At 44.1% G+C, this 13,791-nt stretch overlaps 1 protein-coding gene and 1 non-coding gene across 3 annotated transcripts in view; one reads left to right on the top strand and one right to left on the bottom strand.

Annotated features, from left to right (window-relative positions):
- efcab11 (EF-hand calcium binding domain 11) overlaps window positions 1-13,791 on the bottom strand; it is a 347,705-nt gene that overhangs the window by 218,741 nt on the left and 115,173 nt on the right. The gene's annotated exons all lie outside the window — the stretch shown is intronic.
- LOC120519181 lies at window positions 13,412-13,530 on the top strand. The gene has a single exon (XR_005631406.1). It is a non-coding gene; the product is annotated as a 5S ribosomal RNA (ribosomal RNA).

The raw sequence follows: 13,791 nt of genomic DNA, 5'->3' as shown, positions 1-13,791 counted from the left end.
AAGACTTGAGGCTGGAATTGCTGCCAAAGGGGCATCGACAAAGTATTGAGCAAAGGCTGTGAATACTTATGTAAGTGTGATTTCTCAGTTTTTTATTTTAATAAATTTGCAAAACCTCAAGTAAACTTTTTCACATTGTCATTATGGGGTGTTATGTAGAATTCTGAGGAAAAATGAATTTAATCCATTTTGGAATAAGGCTGTAACATAACAAAATGTGGAAAAAGTGATGTGCTGTGAATACTTTCCGGATGCACTGTAGGTGCAAAGGTGAATGAACTGGCATCCCGACCAGAAAGGATTGTGGTTCATTACCCAGACAGGAGGCCATAAGGGAAAGAGCTGGATAGACAGGCACCCTAGCCAGGTTAGTTCCTGGTACCTTTCCTGACCTGGAAGATATAATGTAAGGATAGGGAAGGACTGTTTCTTGAGGTTATATAATTCCCTAATACATCAGGTGGCAGTATTCTTCTGGTGGTACACCCACTTGTGCACCTTCAAGGCATCTTGGGAGTTGTAGTCCTGATGGACAGCCCTGTCAGGGTACTTGGGTGTCGCCAGAGAGGTCTTACTTTAAAGAAGTCCTGCCTGATCTGGAAGGGCTTCCAGGGTATAATCATGTAAAAGACACTGAAAGCCCTCCGCGTTGTGGCATAAAAGAAGCAGCTCGACCTCATCCAGGCAAGTCAGAGTTGAAAGAGGAGTAAAACAATGCTCACCTGGAAGGAGAGGAAGGAGAAGAATTATTTTGAAGTTAAGAAGCTTGAAAACGTGCAGTCTTTGAATAACAACCCTTATCTTTTGAACCCATGACTGTGGTCGTTGAATTCTGTTGGGGGTTAGGGGCTCAGTGGCAGCCTCTGTTGGTCACACCACATATGATGTAAGGCAATGATTGGAACCAGATCTTTCAATTTTACTATGGATAAGGATTGGAATGTAACCATACAGAAAATAAATTCTTTAGTTTACGCAAAGCATGCTACAATTCAGCTAAAAATGTACATTGCACACGCCTTTTTCATCTAAAATGATCTAAAATGTATTTGGGACAGGGTCCAAATTGGGAATGATGCCATTGTGTACAATGCCTTGTTAGGGCATATGTTTTGGGCATGCCCTATATTCACAACATTTTAGGGAAAATTTGAACAGCTGTCATACAATCTTGGATGTAAAATTCGTGCAAATCATTTCCTGCAACACCATCAGATGGTTATTACTGTCACATGCACAGATTTGATGAAATGCTTCCTTGCATGTGCTTATCCACATGTCATCGCTCTCCAGTCCCATAATTAATACAGATTCATTACCTCCAAATGTCCTATAAAAATATAGAAAACAAAAGATTGTGCTATTGACATTTGTTCTTGCAGTGCACATTACTTGGCATCACATCACTTTTTTAGTATTTATGTTTATCCTGGTTGCTCAGAAGAAGCAAATACAATGAAATAAAATATACAATATAAATTATGGACGCATATTAATTGTTGTAGAGTAGCTATTGCGATAAAAAGAGGCCTGAGCTACAGAGATGTAAAAAATGAAAACATGGCGATGGAATAGAGTAAAGTGCGTTTCTATTGTGCTTACCATATGTGGGGCGCCAGATGGGATACAATTATGCAAAGAGAAATTTATTATGATATCCTACACTGCACTGCACCCGCGTCAACTCATTTTACTCCAATGGAAGACACCTAGCCCACCCCTCCTAACTCACCACTCTCCTTAACTGAAAGGGATGTCTTATATTATATATTAAAACTAAAAAAAAAATTCTCTACAAGGAGCAGCCCAAAGCTTTTGCAGAATGTAGCAAGAGTTCATTAATTCTGTTCTAAAATAAATATGCCGGGCCGCTCCTTGCTTTCTCAGTATGGCTGTCCCCTCAAAAAAAAATTGCCCACACCCCCTTTACAAGCATAATGACTTCCTATAAAACCTCTCCTAAGATGAGCTCTCATAATTCAAATATCTAATCATTAACATCAATGGGGAAACGTATATAATCCGGAGTCCCAACACTAACACCCATTATTCCAAAAATAACACAACCACTACAACAGTTGGCTTGTTAATCAGATCACTAGGACAGCATTTTTTCACTTAAGAAACATAAGTAAAGTTAGACCTCTTATATCATTGAAAGATGCTGAGAAATTAATTCACGCTTTTATTTTCAGTAGACTAGATTACTGTAACGCACTCCTCTCAGGACTACCCAAAAAAGACATAAATCATTTGCAACGAGTGCAGAATGCAGCTGCTAGAATCCTAACTAGGAAAAGAAAATCCGAGCACATTTCTCCAGTATTGATGTCACTACACTGGTTACCTGTGTCATTCTTTTAACACTTTAAAATTCTGCTTATGGTTTACAAAGCCTTAAATAATCTGCTCCATTTTATACATCGGAATGTCTGACACGTTATATTCCAAATCGTAACCTTAGATCTTCAAATTAGGACCTGCTTAGAATTCCAACTCCTCCTTGAACCGTCACCTTATCGTGGTGGAGGGGTTTGCGTGTCCCAATGATCCTAGGAGCTATGTTGTCCGGGGCTTTATGCCCCTGGTAGGGCCACCCAAGGCAAACTGGTCCTGGGTGAGGGATGAGACAAAGAGCGGTTCAATAAACCTCCAATGAAAATAAAACTGGACAACGCTTTCCCTTGCCCGACGCTGGTCACCGGGCCCCCTCTGGAGCCAGGCCTGGAGGTGGGGCTCGATGGCAGCGCCTGGTGGCCGGGCCTGCACCCATGGGCTCGCCGGGCACAGCCCAAGAGGTAACGTGGGTCCTCCTCCCCATGGGCTCACCACCTATGGGAGGGGCCAAGGAGGTTGGGTGCAATGTGAGTTGGGTGGTGGCCGAAGGCGGGGACCTTGGCGGTCTGATCCTCGGCTACAGAAACTGGCTCTTGGGACGTGGAATGTCACCTCTCTGAAGGGGAAGGAGCCTGAGCTAGTGCGCGAGGTCGAGAGGTTCCGGCTAGATATAGTCGGACTCACCTCGACGCACAGCTTGGACTCTGGAACCAATATCCTTGAGAGGGGCTGGACTCTCTACCACTCTGGAGTTGCCCCGTGAGAGGCCGAGCAGGTGTGGGCATACTTATTGCCCCCACTGAGCCTGTGCATTGGGGTTTACCCCGTGGACGAGAGGGTGGCCTCCCTCCGCCTTCGGGTGGGGAAGGGTCCTGACTGTTGTTTGTGCGTATGCCTAACAGCAGTTTGGAGTATCCACCCTTTTGGAGTCTCTGAGGGGTTGCTAGAGGGCATACCTTCTGGGATTCCCTCGCTTTGCTGGGAGACTTCAATGCTCACGGGCAATGACAGTGAGACCTGGAAGGGCGTGATTGGGAGGAATGGCCCCGATCTGAACCCGAGGTGTTTTGTTATTGGACTTCTGTGCTCGCCACGGATTGTCCATAACGAACACCATGTTCAAGCATAAGGGTGTTCATATGTGCACTTGGCACCAGGACACCCTAGGCCTCAGGTCGATGATCGACTTTGTGGTCGTGTCGCCGGACTTGCGCCATATGTCTTGGACACTCGGGTGAAGAGAGGGGCGGAGCTGTCAACTGATCACCACCTGGTGGTGAGTTGGCTTCATGGTGGGGAAGATGCCGGTCAGACCTGGTAGGCCCAAACGTGTTGTGAGGGTCTGCTGGGAACGGCTGGCAGAGTCCCCTGTCAGAAGTAGCTTCAACTCCCACCTCCGCAGAACTTCAACCACGCCCCGAGGGAGGTGGGGACATTGAGTCCGAATGGGCCATGTTCCGCGCCTCTATTGTTGAGGCGGCTGACCGGAGCTGTGGCCGCAAGGTGGTCGGTGCCTGTCGTGGCGGCAATCCCCAACCCGCTGGTGGACACCGCGTGAGGGATGCCGTCAAGCTGAAGAAGGAGTCCTATAGGACTTTTTGTCCTGTGGGTCTCTGGAGGCAGCTGATAGGTACCGCAGGCCAAGCGAACGCTGCTTCGTTGTTGCTGAGGCAAAACTCGGGCATGGGAGGAGTTTGAGAGGCCATGGAGAACACTTGGACGGCTTCGAGGAGATTCTGGTCCACCGTCCGCGCCTCAGGAGGGGAAGCAGTGCAGTGTCAACACCGTATATGGTGGGGATGGTGCGCTGCTGACCTCACTGACGCTAGGGTCGGTGGGAGGAGTACTTCAAGACCTCCTCAATCCCACTAACATGCCTTCCACGAGGAAGCAGAGCCTGGGGACTCTGAGGTGGGCTCTCCCATCTCTGGGACTGAAGTCACCGAGGTGGTCAAAAACTCCTTGGTGGCAGGGCCCCGGGTGGATGAGATACCGAGTTCCTTAAGGCTCTGGATGTTGTAGGACTGTCTTGGTTGACACGCCTCTGCAACATCGCATGGACATCGGGACAGTGCCTCTGGATTGGCAGACCGGGGTGGTGGTCCCCTCTTTAAAAGGGGACCGGAGGGTGTGTTCCAACTATAGAGGGATCACACTCCTCAGCCTCCCTGGAAAAGTCTATTCGGGGTTCTGGAGAGGAGGGTCCGCCGGATAGTGAACCTCGGATTCAGGAGGAACAGTGTGGTTTTCGCCCTGGTCGGAACAGTGGACCAGCTCTTCACCCTTAGCAGAGTCCTGAGGGTGCATGGGAGTTTGCCCGACCGGTCTACATGTGTTTTGTGGACTTGGAAAAGGCATTCGACCGTGTCCCTCGGGAATCCTGTGGGGGTGCTCGGGAGTATGGGGTACCGGACCCCTGATAAGAGCTGTTCGGTCTCTGTACAACCGTGTCAGAGCTTGGTCCGCATTGCCGCAGTAAGTCGAGCCCGCTTCCAGTGAGAGTTGGACTCCGCCAGGGCTGCCCTTTGTCACCGATTCTGTTCATAACTTTTATGGACAGAATTTCTAGGCGCAGCCAGGGTGTTGAAGGGGTCCGGTTTGGTGGACTCAGGATTGGGTCACTGCTTTTGCAGATGATGTTGTCCTGTTTGCTTCATCAGGCCGTGATCTTCAGCTCTCTGGATCGGTTCGCAGCTGAGTGTGAAGCGGCTGGGATGAGAATCAGCACCTCCAAATCCGAGAGCATGGTCCTCAGCCGAAAAGGGTGGAGTGCCCTCTCAGGGTTGGGGAGAGATCCTGCCCCAAGTGGAGGAGTTCAAGTATCTTGGGGTCTTGTTCACGAGTGAGGGAAGAATGGAGCGTGAGATCGACAGGCGGATCGGTGCGGCATCCGCAGTGATGCGGGCTCTGCATCGGTCTGTCGTGGTGAAAAGGAGCTGAGCCGTAAGGCAAAGCTCTCAATTTACCAGTCGATCTACGCTCCTACCCTCACCTATGGTCATGAGCTATAGGTAGTGACCGAAAGAACGAGATCGCAATACAAGCGGCTGAAATGAGTTTCCTCCGCAGGGTGTCTGGGCTTTCCCTTAAAGATAGGGTGAGAAGCTCAGTCAGAGTAGAGCCGCTGCTCCTCCGGAGGGAGTCTGAGGTGGTCGGCATCTGATCAGGATGCCTCCTGGGCCTCCCTCCGGCACGCCCAACCGGGAGGAGGCCCCGGGAAGACCCAGGACACGCACTATGTCTCCGGCTGGCCTGGGATTGGGATTCTCCCGAAGAGCTGGAAGAAGTGGCCGGGAGAGGGAAGTCTGGGGCCTCTGCTTGCTGCTGCCCTGGACCCGACCTCGGATAAGCGGAAGAGAATGGATGGATGGATGGATTAGAATTCCAAAAGCAAAACTTAAAAGAAGTGGTGAGGCGGGCGGCCTTCTGCTGTTAGTCACCTAAAATCTGCAATAGCCTGCCAATAGGAATTCACCAGGCTAGTACAGTAGAGCAGTTTAAAACACTGCTGAAAACACATTACTTTAACATGGCCTTCTCATAACTTCACTGTAATTTAATCCTGATGCTCTGTATATTCAATTCATTATCATTATTATTCATGGTGGCTCTAAAATCTGTACTAACCCTCTCTTCTGTTTCCTTTGCCGGTGTCCTTTTGGTGGTGGCTTGCGTCACCACCATCTACTCAAAGCATCATGATGTTCCAACAAAGATGGATTAAAAGCCAGAAGTCTACATGACCATCATCACCAAGTCCTTCCATGAGAACCCTAAATCCAAAGAGGACTGTTTCATTTATGTTAGGTAGAATGCCTATTGGGGTTTGGGTGGTCTCGTGGCCTCAGAACCCCTGCAGATTTTATTTTTTTCTCCAGCCGTCTGGAGTTTTTTTTTTCTGTCCTCCCTGGCCATCGGACCTTACTCTTATTCTATGTTAATTAGTGTTGTCTTATTTTAATTTCTTATTTTGTCTTTTATTTTTCTTCATTATGTAAAGCACTTTGAGCTACTTTTTTGTATGAAAATGTGCTAGATAAGTAAATGTTGTTGTTGTAGTTATTAAAACACATGCTAAAGACAGTCTTTACTTGCTCCCATGCAGTTCGCCTGTAGCTATTGTATTACACCTACAATTACAAATAAGGCAAACATATGATACTCACTGTCTATGCGCACAGTATCTGTACTTACATCTCAAGAAACAACAACAAAACAGTAACCGTACAGGAAAGACAAAAAAAAAAGCCACACCATCAATACCACACACATGGAGCAAACTGAGAATGAAGAGAAGAGTCAGGTGTGCTGGCACCATCATTGCTGTAGGCTGGTTGGGAACTGGTGAGTTAGAGGACGAGGGAGAAGGAAAAACTAAATTTCACTTCTGGATCATCCATGATGCATTATAAAAGAAAAAGGAGAGAGACCAGAAGTTGAAAGAGAGGACCTAGATATAGCAGAGCAGGTCCAACAGCAGCAGCAGTGACAGAAAAGGCAACAGACCAAAGGAACGAGAAGATGCTGGTCCATTCAGCTCCGTGTACGTTTCTTGCATAAAGTTGTCTGTAGCACTTGAAAGAACATATCACACCGATTCTGTATCTTCAAAACAGATGACTTGCATTATGAAATTGGGTAACAGAAGAAACCTTTTGTAAACTTGAAAACTCATAACTTGAACCCTCATATCGCAGGGGATCCTTGTACACATTTAGATTCATCTCAGGCTGGGCTATGTGGTCAAATAACTCTCTGATTTGGGAAGGCGTGCTAAGTTGTGTGTGGGCACTTGTTCCCTGGGAATGTCTCTTTTTTAGAAATGAAGGACATACTTGAACCTGTATATACGAGTGTATCCCTTCAGTAACCCTGGTGAAAATAATCAGACAAGAGATATATATATATATATATATATATATAGATATATATATATAGATATATATATATATATGGTACAAAAGGAGATATATATTTAACTTGCTTTACAATGCAGCTTTCACTCCCAGTATACATTGCAGTATAATCATTTATACATATACAGTAGTTCCAGGCTGAATGGAGGCCATTGGAACAGTACGTTCATCATCCAGTTCTTCAGTGGAGAATGCTGATGATTGTACAAGGTGTGATCAAAAAATGCGATGAATGTTTTAAAAAAGAAACGTTTATTACGGTAAAATATTTACAACTACTAGTCACCCTCAAAATACTCTCCTCCACTTCGAATGCACTTATCCAAACGCTCCTGCCACTTTGCGAAGCAGTTCTGGAAGTTTTCTTTCGAGAGTGTCTTTAGTTAAGAAGGCAGGCTCCATTGTAGGATTAAAGTTGGACAGTTTAACATCTGTGGCAGAGCGACGGGCACTAAGCAAACTCCTGTCAATCATGAATAATCCACTGCATCCACTTAACAGTGTCATCTCCAGACAGAGGAGTAGCTTCAGTGACAGACTTTTGTCACCGTCCTGCTCCACTGACAGACTGAGGAGACCCCACACTATGCGACTCTTCAATTCCACCCGGGGGAGTAAATGCGAACATTAATTTTATCTTAATTCTTTTCATTTTTTATTATTATTTAATTTAATATTGTCTCTTTGTATCAGTATACTGCTGCTGGATTATGTGAATTTCCCCTTGGGATTAATAAAGTATCTATCTATCTATCTATCTATCTATCTATCTATCTATCTATCTATCTAGTTGGGCTGTCGTGACTGTCTGGATGTCCTCAATGGATTGAAATTGTTTGCCTTTCATGGTCATTTTCAATTTGGGGAACAGCCAGAAGTCGCACTGTGCCAGATGTGGTGAATAAGGTGGATGCGGACACAGCGTAATGTTTGTATTCGACAGAAATTGTCGTACTAGGACGGATGTGTGACAAGGAGTGTTATCATGATGGAGAATGAAACCGTTTCAACATTTACCTCGGTTATTGATGTTGAAGGACGTCCTGATCTTTTCTCATCTTCAACTGAGTCAGGTCCATTACGAAATCGATCAAACCACTTGTCAACAGTGTTAATTGTCGGAGCAGTGTCGCCATAAAACAATTTTAACATCTGATGGGTTTCCTGAGCTTTTTGCACTTTGAAACAAAATTTCATGTTAATGCGTTGCTCGATATCCATTATTAACGACAAACTTGTAAAACACACTTGAATTCAACAGTGGCTCACAAACGACTGACAGTAGCAAACAAGTTGAAATTTGTTACAAACTCGGCTCTAGGGTGGACATGTCAGAACCTCCATTGAATTGGTTTGCGTTGCTCTTGGATGGTGCTCTGCATCAATATTCACCGTACGTTTTGATCACACCTCATACTTCTGGTTTGGCAGAGTACAGGAAGCATTGCTCTTGAAGACGGCCTTAGAAGGTCCATGACCTTTAGAAATACCCACACATTTTGTATATTCAACAAGTATCTGTGAACATCACCAGGTATGGGTAACTGCCATCTGACTGTTTGAATATGTTACACATAGACTGTGCTCTCCTAAGACTCCATCACAGCCTGTATGCCAGCATAATTATCAAATAGTTTTCAAGTCTGGTCACATGAGATGAGTACTCAGTTTGACCTTCTGTAATCTGGAATACAAATGTCTGTAATGTTGTACTGCACTGTATTTTTAACAGAACTGTGCCTTACTGTCTCTTTGGTGATGTACAGTATATCTCTCTATTATAAAAAAAAATCCTGTTGGAGGGAATGACTAGGAGACGATATGTGATCTTCACATTAAGATCACTGAAGACAAATAAAAGCCACGGAGCATCTCGCGGGGATATAGAACATGAGGTTCTTGCCAGACACGCTCTACTTACAAGCAATATCAGAGCACGGCCAGCAAAAAAAAAAAATCAGTAGTGTAAAGACCCACACAGATACAGGGGTCTCAGTGCATATAAAGCATATAAAGGACAATACGTTATAAATGAAACGTCGACGACTAAAAGATCGCTTTAGTGCAAACAAAAGGAAATTAATCATCAGGACCAGGTGTAATTGAAAAAATAGCAGGACAAATCGAGGTCAGAAATAAAAGGCAAAGAGCTGAAAACAAAGTCTTTTTCGCCTTCGCATCATTCAATGCACAAAACGTAGACTTACACAATAATGGACCATACGCTATGAGAATCTGTGGTCCCGCAACAGTTAAAGCAACAGCAAGTTTAATTTCAAAGAAAACACAATTCGGTCAGGTGTATATTTATGACCATGGAGAAGCGATCACAACGCGAGCAGCAGAGACAAGAAAGTGGCAAAAAGGACAGCGGCTGTACAGGCTTTAAAATAATCGAAGGGCACCCCCCTTCACAACATGAGCAGCGTTATACGTGCTGCAAGAAAGATATTTAACTGCGCTGAGGGCCGGAAATAAAGGACAAGTATTGTTTTTACAACGTCACGTGAGACAAGGCAGTGAGCCATCATTTAAAACAAGTCCACAGACATCTAACCTATCAGTTGTCGGATTGCTTTTGGCAGACATGCATCATGTGCTCACAGCTCTTGAAACAACGACATGCGACAAACAGAACAGGTAGCTCACCAGCAGCAGAAAGACGGCAGATGATCCGACGGCATCTCCTTAGCGTGTGTTCAGCTGCCCCCCCTTCACAACGCGAGCAGCGTTATACGTCTGCTGAGAAAGAGATGTAACCACGCACGAGGCCGGAAATAAAGGACAAGTATTGTTTTTACAACGTCACGCGAGACAAGGCAGTGAGCCATCATTTAAAACAAGTCCACAGACATCTAACCTATCAGTTGTCGGATTGCTTTTGGCAGACATGCATCATGTGCTCACAGCTCTTAAAACAACGACATGCGACAAACAGATCAGGCAGATCGCAAGCAGCAAAAAGACAGCAGATGATCCGACGGCATCTCCTTAGCGTGCGGTCAGCTGCCCCCCCCTTCACAACGCGATCAGCGTTATACGTCTGCCGAGAAAGAGATGTAACCAAGCACAAGGCTGGAAATAAAGGACAAGTATTGTTTTTACAAAAGTTTTTAAAGTAAAAGTGAAAATAATGCATATGTAACAATTCCCATGAAAATAACAATCTCTTTAAATTGTATATCTGGTAAACCAAACACGGGGGTGGGCAAGCAAAGCGAGCAGGAGGCAGAGCCCCCTTGTCTTCAATAACATTAGAACATTAGAACAATCTAGATGAGAACAGGCCATTCAGCCCAACAAAGCTCGCCAGTCCTATCCACTTGTTTCCTTCAAGAAAACATAAAGTCGAGTTTTGAAAGTCCCTTACTGTCTACCACACTACTTGGTCACTTATTTCAAGTGTCTATCGTTCTTGTTGTAAAGAAAAACTTCCTAATGTTTGTGCGAAACTTCCCCTTAACAAGTTTCCAACTGTGTCCCCGTGTTCTTGATGAACTCATTTCAAAATACAAGTCTCGATCCACTGGACTAATTCCCTTCATCATTTTAAACACTTCAATCAGGTCACCTCTTAATCTTCTTTTATTTAAAGTGTAAAGGCTCAGCTCTTTTAATCTTTCCTCATAATTCATCCCCTGTAGCCCTGGAATCAGCCTAGTCGCTCTTCTCTGGACCTTTTCTAATGCTGCTATGTCCTTTTTGTAGCCTGGAGACCAAAACTGCACACAGGACTCCAGATGAGGCCTCACCAGTGTGTCATAAAGGTTGAGCATAACCTCCTGTGACTTGTACTCCACACGTCAAGGCGCTATATAACCTAACATTCTGTTAGCCGTCTTAATGGCTTCTGAACACTGTTTGGAAGTTGATAGCTTGGAATCCACTATGACTCCTAAATCCTTCTCATAAGGTGTACTCTTGATTTTCCGACCGCCCATTGTGTATTCAAACCTAATATTTTTACTTCCTATGTGTAATACTTTACATTTACTGACATTAAATTTCATCTGCCACAAATCTGCCCAAGCCTGTATGCTATCCAAGTCCTTCTGTAATGATATAACGGATTCTAAATTATCTGCTAATCCACCTATCTTGGTATCATCTGCAAACTTAACCAGCTTGTTACTTATATTCCTATCTAAATCACTTATATATATTAAAAATAGCAGCGGCCCTAGCACTGACCCCTGTGGAACACCACTCTTAACATTGGCCAGTTCTGATGAGGTTCCTCGCACCATCACCCTCTACTTCCTGTGTCTGAGCCAATTCTGCACCCATCTAAAAACATCACCCTGAACTCCCACTTCTTATAACTTGATGCCCAACCTCTCATGTGGCACCTTATCAAATGCTTTCTGAAAGTCCAGATAAATAATATCATAAGCTCCACTTTGATCGTATGCTTTTGTTGCCTCTTATAGAATTCCAGCATGTTAGTAAAACACGACCTCCCTCTTCTGACCCCATGCCGACTGTTCCTAATAACTCCTGTCCTTGCCATGTGTTGCTCAATCTTATCCTTAATAATTCCTTCCATTAATTTTCCTGTGATGCATGTTAAGCTTACTGGCCTATAGTTGCTTGGATCTGCCCTGTCACCCTTTTTATATAATGGGATGATATTTGCCATTTTCCAGTCCTTTGGAATCTCTCCAGTGCGCAGTGACTTCCTAAAAATACGTGTCAAGGGTTTATATCTGTACTCACTAGCCTCCTTAAGAACACGAGGATAAAATCAATAAGTAGTAAAAAAATTAAATATTCAGTCAAATTAATTGCTGTTTACAAAGGCAACCTAAAAAATCATGTCAGGGAGAAAATATCACTCTGTAAACTAAAAGTTTAATACAAAGTATTCAGTGTGTTACAAAAGAAGAGGCACACTGCACTTCCATAATATTCAGAATTAGAAACAAGTGTGGAAACAGGGTGACAAAAACTAGATAAATAAGAATTTCAGAAAGAGAAAAAAAGTTGCACCTGAATGAAAGATCCACTGCAGCCCTCCAAGACGATGAATGAGACCCTCTCTTACGGGTGTTACTTACTTATTAGGAGGTAATGCTAAATAATGCAAGGCACACAGCTTGCATTTGAAAAGGTCATGTTGATTGAAATATTCAAACCTGCATGAATTTTAGTTTTAGAATAATAATATACTCATAAACCTGTCTGCTTTGAATAGATGTATTGAGCATATTTTAAAAATAATGTTATTTAAAAGAAAGTGACATACATCATTACTATTAAAGTATCAGTAGAAATAAAATATTGTCATAAAAAAAGACCACAATGGATGGTGTTTAGTATATTAATGAATCTAACTTATGCTATGTGTAATTCTCCTGAGTTCTCAAAAGGAAAACTGTTCCCTGAAACCTAACAGATGTCAGAGGTATTTATTTATTTATATTATAATAGCAAGTTCAATGCACGGAGGACATTAATTGTTACGAGACATATGCTCCTTCAAAATGCATGTGCCAGCCTCTCATTTGAAACTTCACTTCAAGCATTTATAGCAGTCGTTTTTGCCCCAGGATATCCCGAGAGGAGGCCAACATGGCCTTCTCTTAATATGATAGGGGGACTGTTTTACATTAGGATAGAGAGCAAGTGTAAATTGCACAAAATAGACATGCACCCAGGGCTGTGGAGTCGGTAGATACAGTAAATCCTTCGACTCCGACTCTTTAGTTTTTGGTACTTCTGACTCCGACTCCCCGACTCCTCTGTATTTAATATGCTGATGTATTTTCCATGTTGATTAAAGGAAAGTAACATACACGTCATTTAACCACAGAACTACTGGACAGGAAGCTGACTCTCTACCGTATTGGCCAGTTTAAATAAAAGACAAGAACCCCTGAACACACACCAGGCCAATAGCATACACCTCCACCATTACACTTGTTTACACTCATATGAACTTGTTAAACAAATTATATCTGAAATAAAATGAAAACACTTTTTGTAATGTACCATAATCCAGATTACAATATGAAATGTCTGGTTATATAATAGCTCAGCTGAACTTCACACTAGTAGTAACACAACTATGCACTGGGCTTTGTTCTTACATCAGAGAAGTGCTTAATTATAACTATTGTTTGTGAAATGGGACATTTGAACTGGATGTATTTTTTTATGCTTACGGCCATACCACTCTGAATACACCCGAACTCGTCCGATCTCGGAAGCTAAGCAGAGTCGGGCTCGGTTAGTACTTGGATGGGAGACCGCCTGGGAATACCGAGTGCTGTAAGCTTTTGCCTTTGTGCCAGCAGGAGTCGCCCTGGGCGGTATGGTGGTGCAGTGGTAGCGCTGCTGCCTCGCAGTTAGGAGACCCGGGTTCACTTCCGGGTCCTCCCTGCGTGGAGTTTGCATGTTCTCCCCGTGTCTGCGTGGGTTTCCTCCGGGCGCTCCGGTTTCCTCCCACAGTCCAAAGACATGCAGGTTAGGTGGATTGGCGATTCTAAATTGGCCCTAGTGTGTGCGTGGTGTGTGGGTGTGTTTGTGTGTGTCCTGC

Source organism: Polypterus senegalus, chromosome 18 (genome assembly GCF_016835505.1).
Source record: "Polypterus senegalus isolate Bchr_013 chromosome 18, ASM1683550v1, whole genome shotgun sequence".
Lineage (NCBI taxonomy): Eukaryota > Metazoa > Chordata > Cladistia > Polypteriformes > Polypteridae > Polypterus > Polypterus senegalus.
Note: the sequence above shows the minus strand (reverse complement) of the source record. Positions and strands in the feature narration are given on the sequence as shown.